We start from the raw sequence: 8,763 nt of genomic DNA on the forward strand, positions 1-8,763 counted from the left end.
GGAAAAGAAACCAAGGCACCATCCGTTTTCTCCTAAGAAGGAAGCACAAATGGTATTGATATTGCCAAGGCTATATTTGTTAATGACCCAAATTTGGACATTGAACAATTCCTAATTATTGATTTTAATGAGGTGTCACTTGGTAAATTAGAAGAGAGCTCACACTCCCTTAAATATATTGCTAGCATTATGGCCTTATTAAAATCTACTTGAAATGGAGCCATTCTGCTTTCTGCACTGGGAAAGGAAAATGCCCCAAGTGTGTACATACTACCCACCCCTAAGGAACTGCTGATAGTGCTCTGTGTAGGCTGGCTGCATACAACATCTGCAGCTAATTCGACACTAGCCACTACTCACTGGTCATTTCAAGTGTGGTTTGCTTTCCTTCCCTCATGCCTTGGTGGGGAGAGACGTTCTTCCACTCTTGGTCCTATTTGTACAACTTCAGACTCTTTATACATGCAGCATTTCACTTTCCAGAAACAGATATGAGAGCTCAAATCTTACAGGAGGTCTCTTACGAAACGATAGCCAGATACTGTACAACACCCACTGTCACGTCCAAAGGAAATGTCAATTCCCCAAATCCCCAAAGGTTGTCCAAATCTCCAGAAGTGAGTACATCCTGGATTACATGAGGATTTCTGGTGGGTACATAGAAGCCAGCGTTCCTCAGGAATTTGTGTTATTGGTTCCCATCTACCAAAAGGAGCCAATTTCTCTTACCTCTGGCAGAAGGAACATATGGTTACTTGTGGTAATTAATATATCCACTAATATATCAGAGCTCGTACTGGCCTCCAGGCTCCCTTACTATTACAAATGTCTGTTACATATTTCAAACTCTACATTAGCATCCTAGCCTCACTCACCTCCTCCCCTACCTTAGACAACTCCAGCTCACCAATTTCCCTCCCCCATCTACTCATTCTCCTGATAGCCCTGGAATTCTTGCTGTGTTTCCCTTCAGCTTTCTCTCCCTCATTGGTCCTCTTTCCCTCACCGTCTTTTCTCTGTTTTCTATCCCCTGCTATTTCCCCCTCTTTCATAGATAGCCCGGGCTGGGCCCAGTCTTCTGGCCATGTTTAGCTTACTTCTTTTTCTCTTTCCTCCACAGTCTTCCAGGTTCCTCTGAATGCCCTCTCTCTCTTACCACAACAAAAGCTTTCCCCTTACCAGGAAGTGGTGGGCAAATGCCTTTAATCCCAGCACTCAGGAGGCAGAGGCAGGCAGATCTCTGAGTTAAGGCCAGCCTGGTCTACAGAGTGAATTCCAGGACAGCCAGAGCTACACAGAGAAATTATGTCTTGAAAAAAAACAAAACAGAACAACAACAACAACCCTGAATAACAAAACAAACAACAAACAACAAAACAAACAAAAAAAACAACAAAAAATTTTCTCTTAACCATATTATGGAATAGTCATGTCATCGGTTTACACAACCACATTTTATTTTATTTTATTTTATTTTATTTTAGGGTTCTTTGTGTATATGTGTGTGTTTTATGTACATATGTATATATATAATATATGTAATGTTTGCAGTGCATGTACATGTGTGTGTGTGTGGTTATGTTCATGTGTGCACACGCAGAGGCCAGGAGGCCATTGAGTGTCTTCTATGGTTCTCTGTATTAACCCCTTGCGAATCTCTCATTGAACTGGAAGCTTGACATTTTTACTAGGCTGCTTGTCCAGTAAGCTTACAGGATCTACCTGGCTCTGCCTTCCATGCTCCTGGGATTACAGGCCTGTGTAGCCATGCCCAGCTTTTGACATAGATACTGGGAATTCAAACTCCAGGGGTCTGTGAGCTTGCACAGCTCTAACTTAGTAAGGCTTAGTAAGTCAGCCTCTCCACAGTTACCACCTACCCCTCCATGAGAGAGGGAATTCATTTTGTAGTTCAGGCTGGCCTCGAACACAAGGTGATCCTTCTGCCCCAGCCTCCCAAGTGTTGGGATTTATAGACATGAACTATCATAACTGGGCTTAAGTATTAAAAAAAAAAAGATTTCAGGATATTGCACATGTAAAAACATTCTTGTGTGGCACTGAGGATTCCCAAGAACACCAGGTGCTGTGCACCCTAAATTGAGAAGGACTGGCTAGAAAACAGTCTTCCTTAAAGATGATGAAGTGAACTGACCTCTTACATTTCCCCACATTTAAATGTGACGCTCCTGAAGAGCCTGGATCAGTGAGAAGCTGGCATTAGGGCTGAGCCATGGTTAAGCAGAGAGGCGATCTTGCTCTCTTGTGCTCTCTCTCTCTCTCTCTCTCTCTCTCTCTCTCTCTCTCTCTCTGCCTCTCTGCCTCTCTCAGGTGCACTGAGAGTTCTTCAGTTCTTGCCTGGAAGACAAACAGAAGGAGATGAAGGGACTTAAACACTTTAATGTCGACAACAGCTAGATTTGAGATAACTACTTGGAAAGACCACAATTAAGAGGTAAAGAGCAACAAACCCAGTGCCCAGAGGCAGAAGTTCCCAACCTGTTTGCCCATTAGAGTCACCAGGGGAGCTATTTAAGTGTGCTGACGCATGGCTCCATCAAGGAAGAGCTGAATTAATTGGTCGAGGGTTGGGCATCACAGTTTGTAAAAGCCCTCCTGGGGATTCTAATGTGTAACTTAGGTGGTCCACTCCTGCCCAAGAGATGCCTTTTCTGAGGTATAATTACATTTAAGACACCTAAATTAATTTACTTATGGAAGAGGGAGGGCAGAAGGGACCCAAGCTCTACTGAATGCTCCGTGCTAACTGTAAAATGAATAGAAGTAACAGCTAGGACGTACTGAACGCTTGTTAGATGCCAAGCGTTATCCTAACCGCCGTTCCTGCATTTGATCTCCACAGTGGCTCTTCTTAACTGATTTACTTCTGCTCTATAAAAGAGGAGACAGAGGCTGCCGACACCCAGAAGGTTGCCTTGAGTCTTTTCGATGGAAAATAAACAAATGCATAGATGAAGATTGCCCAGGACCATAGAGCTGGGGGATAGGCAGTGAATTATGACCCCCAGCCCTTCTGTATGCTCAGAGTCAGCAAATCTAATCGAGTATGCTCTCCATAGATGAGCTCATGCGCAGCATCAGGGACGTGAGGATGCCCTGAAGAGTTTCTGCTTGCCAGTCTTATCAGGAAGATGTTGATTCTAAAGAAACATGATGATACTATTAGTTTATCCCATTTGTCTGAAATCATGTCTTTGTTGTGTGTGTGTGTGTGTGTGTGTGTGTGTGTGTGTGTTTTCCTTTTTGTGAGACAGGGTCTCTTTGTGTAGTCTTGGCTGTCCTAGACTTGCTTTGTAGACCAGGCTGGGCTCAGATTCACAGAGATACACCTGGTTCTGCCTCTCTGAGTGTTACCACATGCCCTTTTTGTTTTTGTTTTTTTAAAGATTTTTTTTAATTGTTTGGGAATTTCATTTGTGTATATAATGTATTTTGATCAAATCCACCCCCCACTCCCTCTCCTCCAATTTCTCTCCTACCCTTACTACTCCCTTCCACATTAAAAAAAGTAATCTTTAAAACACACACACACACACACACACACACACACACTATTTTACGATCGTTGGTGTTTTGCCTGCATGTTTGTTTCTGTGAGGGTGTCAGAAACCCTGAAAGTGGAGTTGCAAATAGGCATGAGCTGCCAGGTGGGTGCTGGGAATTGAACTCAGGACCTCTGGAGGAACAGCCAGTGCTCTTAACCACTGAGCCATCTCTCCAGCCCCTCAAGTTTTTTTTATTTTTTATTTTCATTTTTTACAAATGTAAGCTGTTTTAACTAATTATTTTATAATCACAACTTGTACAGAGATGATGCCCTATACAAAACAACAGATTCAAACGAGGTGTTCCCTCAGCAAGGCTGAAGATTCAGTCTCTGGTATTGGAAGTTAGGATGCAGTCCTTGTTTTTGGATGGATCCCTGGGTGTTTGGCACTGTCCACGCTTTAAACCGGGGTTGAACAAAAGAATGGCCACCTGACCCAGGTAGAAGTAGGTGAAGTGTTTGGTTTCATGTGTCACATAACTCCCGAAGTTCCGCCCCACAATGCTGTGCCAGGTGAGGCTGTACTTCTTGTCCAACTCTTTCTTGATATGGGCCGCAACATCCTTCTCAATGTTGTACGTCTCCAACGCCTGAGTAGTGCACTCCACCGAGTCCTGTTGCATCTCTTCCGACACGTCTGCGTTTTTTGATCACTGCCTTCCGGTCGAACATGGTTACCGTGGAGCAGGGGCCAGCTGGCTGCTGCGAGCTCCTGGGGAAGGTGCTGGCACCGCTCAATCAGCCGTGGAGAGCCGGTCGCTACTGAAGCCGTGGAGCATCTGAGCAGCCCCACGCCAGCCGCCCTCAAGCTTTTTTTTTTTTACCCACCGAGTCCACTCAGTGGTCTCAGCATGTACGTTAGTATAGGACCGTCTATTGCAGCATGGGTAGCTTCCCAGGGGCAACGACCTTGAAGAAAGCTAACTAACCTTCTTCAAGCAGCCATTAATTGCCAATAGCTCCTCAGCTACGCGTGGGGCGCCTTGTCTGTCTCCATCTTCGGTGCTGGGGATTTTTGTCTGACTTGATCTTGCACAAGTCTTGTTTGTGCCTTCACAGCCACTGTGACATCATACGGCAATTGCCCTGCTGTGTTTAGAAAATACTGTTCCATGCTACATTAGAAGATCGTTAACGTGGAGACCCACAACTGCACAAGGGACAGAGAGTGACAGCCTTTGGAGCATTCAGCCCTAAATGGGATGCCTTTCTCAAACCCCTGTCCTCCAGGTTCAGGAAGCTATGCAGAAGAGGAGGCTGAGAACTGGAGGTGCCAGAGGTGCCGGGTGACTCCAAGGATACAGTGTCTTCCAGACACATAAGGACTGACACACATGTTAGTTAAGGAGAGGAATGGCCCCCATAGGTTCACGGATTTGAATGCTTGGTTAACCAGGGAGTGGCCCCATTAGGAGGTGTGGCCTTGTTGGAAAAAGTGTGTGGGTTTTGAGGTTTCAAACGCTCAAGCCAGGCCCAGTGTCTCTTCTCTTGTTGCCTCCTGCCAAGCCAGATGTAGAGCTCTCAGCCGCCTCTCCAGCACCACGATTCCTGCCGTGACAGCGATGGACTTAAGCTCTGAATGTGAGCAAGCCCCAATTAGATGCTTCCTTTTATAAAGGTTGCTGTGGCCATGGCGTCTCTTTACAGCAATAGAGACTGTGACAGAATACACAAGACCTAGGCAGATTCAAGTAAGGCAAAATCCCAGCACTAAGAAGAGAAAGTCTCACCCTCAACCAAGAAGCATTTGCAGTTGATTCCTTCTGGGAGAGGAAAGTCAGTTTTCTCCATTGGGTTGCTGGGGATATCAACCACACTATGGGTGGGCTGCATGCCCAAGAATAGCTGGCCAACGTGTGTGTGTGTGTGTGTGTGTGTGTGTGTGTATGTGTGTGTGTTGTGTGTGTTTTGGTATTAGTCTTATTGATTTTATTTTTTTTTTTAGTTGTCCATTTTGATTTTAATTTTTACTTTGTGTATATATATATATATATATATATATATATATATATATATATATATATATATATATATAATGAATTTGGGTAGGAAGGGGGATGGAGAGGAACTGGGAGGAATTTGGGTTAATGACAGAATATGGGTTGTGCGGTGGTGGTGCACACCTTTAGTCCCAGCACTTGGGAGGCAGAGGCAGGCTGATCTCTGTGAGTTCAAGCCCAGCGTGGTCTGCAAAGCGAGTCCAGTACAGTCAAGGCTACACAGAGAAACCCTGTCTCACAAAAGGAAAAAATAAAATCAAAATATAGTATATGAAAAATTTAAGAATAAAAATATTGTTAATTAAAAATGTTGAATGTGGGGCTGGAGAGATGGTCAGCAGTTAAGAGCACAGGCTGCTCTTCCAGAGGACCTGGGTCCAGTTCCCAGCACCCACATGGCAGCTCACAACTGTCTGCAACTCCAGTTTGAGGGAATCTGACACTCTCACCCACATATATGCATACAGGCAAAACACCGATGCACATAAAAGAAAAATAAATAATTAAAAAATGATTAATGGGGCTGGAGAGGTGGTTCAGTGGTTAAGAGCACTGGCTGCTCTTCCAAAGACCCGGGTTCAATTCCCAGCACCCACATGGCAGCTCAGGACTGTCTGTAACTCCACTTCCAGGGATTCTAACATGCCAATGCAAATAGAATAAAATTAAATAAATTATTTTAAAATAAAAAAAAATAAAATAAATGATTAATGAACCAAACCAAACCAAACCAAATTACCACCACTACCACCAGCAAAACTCCAACTAGCTAGCTTGGTTCCTCAATGGTCTATGACTCCAAGTATGTGGTGTTTTACAATAGGGTCTTATCATTAATGTTGGGATTTGGAAAGCATGGGCAGTGGGGGTAGAAAAAGCTGGGGACAGAAAGCTGGGATCATATTGAGAAATTAGGATGCTGTAGGCATGAGCTTCAGAACTCATAGGGTTTTCAGCTAGGGAGAGTGACATTTGATTTTGCATTTAAAATATCCCTCTGGTTATGATAACATGATAGAGATTAGTACTTTCTGTGCTGCTGTAACAGAATACTACTGACTAGCTAAAATCTCCACTTTCCCCTCACAGCTCTTGAAGCTATAAGGTTCACGGTCAAGGGCCAGTGTATGGTGAGGCCAACTCTGTATCTAAGATGATGTTTGAACACTGGATCCTCTCATGGCAGAGGAAGGGAGATCATGAGCCTGCTCCAACTACCAAATCCATTCCTGAGGACACACACTTTTAACCTAACATTTCTGAAAGGTCCCACCTCCCAACTCTGTGGCATTAGGGATTGATTTTTCAGCACATGGATTCTATGCAGTCATGTTGCAGAGATGTGATGTCACAGTGACAAATTATGATATTACAGTGTTCCATTATTTCACCAACATGTTGAATTGTGACGTCACAGTGCTTCCTTGTAGCATCAAAATGCTTCATCGTGGCATTTGATTGCTCCACAGTACCCTCAAAATATTAAAGTATGCAATCACAGTGTTCAATTGTGACACAACATGGCTCCCAGATGTCATAAACTTCATTGTGCCATCACAATGCTCTCCTGTGAAATTACAATGCTGCACTGAGCTCTCACAATGCTGAACAGTGACAAAACAAGGTTCCCTTGAGACCTCGTAACACACCATTATGTAATCACAATGCTGAATTATGACATCACAGTGTTTCACTGTGACATCCTACTGATAAATTGTGGCATCACAATGTTCCCTTATGCAATCACAATGAGGCACTGTGATATCTTAGTACAATATTATGACATCATTTTGTTGCACTGTGAAGTCATAATGTCCCATTGTGCCACCTCAATTCTGAACTGTGACATCACAGTGCTGAATTATGACATCGAAATGCTGTAATGTACCATCATAATGTCTTATTGTGCCATGACAATGCTCTTTGTGCTACCACCGTGCTCATTATGACATCATAAAATTCAGTTTTAGCATCAGATAGCTCCATTGTGCCATCACAGTGCTGAACTCTGACACACAATACTGACTCATGCTTCTGTTTGTAATGTCATGCTAAGTTATGACATCACACTGTGGCATCTCAGTGCTGTATTATGAGATCACTATGTTGCATTGTGAAGTCGTAATTGTGACATATTGGCCCTCTATTGTACCATCACGGCATTGAATGGGGACACCACAATGTTGCATTATGCTATCACAGTTCTTCACTGTCACCAGAATGCTGAATCGTGACATCCTAATATGGCACTGTGCTACCACACTGCCCTATTGTGTCACAACAATACATTTTGTATCATCACAGTACTCTTCTGTGCTATCACAATGCGAATTGTGACATTACAATGCAAGAAGTTATTGCAATCAGGAGTGCCTGAAGAAGGTCATGGGGTAAAATGAGAAAGTCACTTGAAGAAAAGCCATGGTTGAAGATGCAGGGAGCAGGGTAGAGTGAGAGTCTAGGCAGGAACTCCTGGGCACTGAGAGATAGCCCTAGAGGAGGCTATTCCACAGCCCAGATGGAGATGTTATAGAAGTTGGAAAGTTCAGAGAAAGGTATTCTAGCTATCAGAGGGTCAGTATGGGCCCTGGCAAGAAGCCTCGGTGTCTACAAATGACACCTAGAGGTTCAGGGAAGGCTATGATGGAAGTGTTGACTTGGCAAAGTTGGGGTGGGGATTTTTCTTCTTAAAACAATCAAATTCAGAAAGCTGAGGTCCTCTATGGAATGAAGCAGACACACAGATGAGGTAAACAGACCCTAGAGTGAAGGTTTGAGTTGGGGGCTGGTCTTTATCAGGTGGCATCCTCTCAAATGTGCAGGGATGCTGAGCAGTGCCTTTTGGGTAACGAGTGGCCGAACCACCTGTGCACCAGTAGTGCCCTCCAGCTTTGAGATCCACAGGGTGGGCCATAGGCTCCAGCTACCTATCAGGGCTAGCACATAGTCTCTTTTCCAGGTTCTCTTTATCCTTCCAAGGCCCAAAGCATGAACCCATGCAATCATGTAATCTAGTTTGGACCTTGGCTGCAAGGCTGATGCTACTGTGTGGGAGCCACAGCTGAAAACAGGGATGAGGATGTTTCTGTACCTGGGGCGACTCCCACTTGGAACCTGGAGCACAGACAACAGCTTGTGCATTTATGGGGGCAGGTTGAGGTCCGAGCTGCTGTCAATGTTAATTAAACACTGAGC

At 44.2% G+C, this 8,763-nt stretch overlaps 1 pseudogene across 1 annotated transcript; it reads right to left on the bottom strand.

Annotated features, from left to right (window-relative positions):
• Positions 1 to 3,826: 3,826 nt before the first annotated feature.
• LOC311583721 (dynein light chain 1, cytoplasmic-like) lies at positions 3,827 to 4,343 on the bottom strand (annotated as a pseudogene). Its single transcript has one exon. The product of its transcript is annotated as a dynein light chain 1, cytoplasmic-like (transcript).
• Between the last annotated feature and the right edge of the window lie 4,420 nt (positions 4,344 to 8,763).

The sequence above is a fragment of the Acomys minous genome (genome assembly GCF_964271855.1).
Source record: "Acomys minous genome assembly, chromosome: 2".
Classification (NCBI taxonomy): domain Eukaryota; kingdom Metazoa; phylum Chordata; class Mammalia; order Rodentia; family Muridae; genus Acomys; species Acomys minous.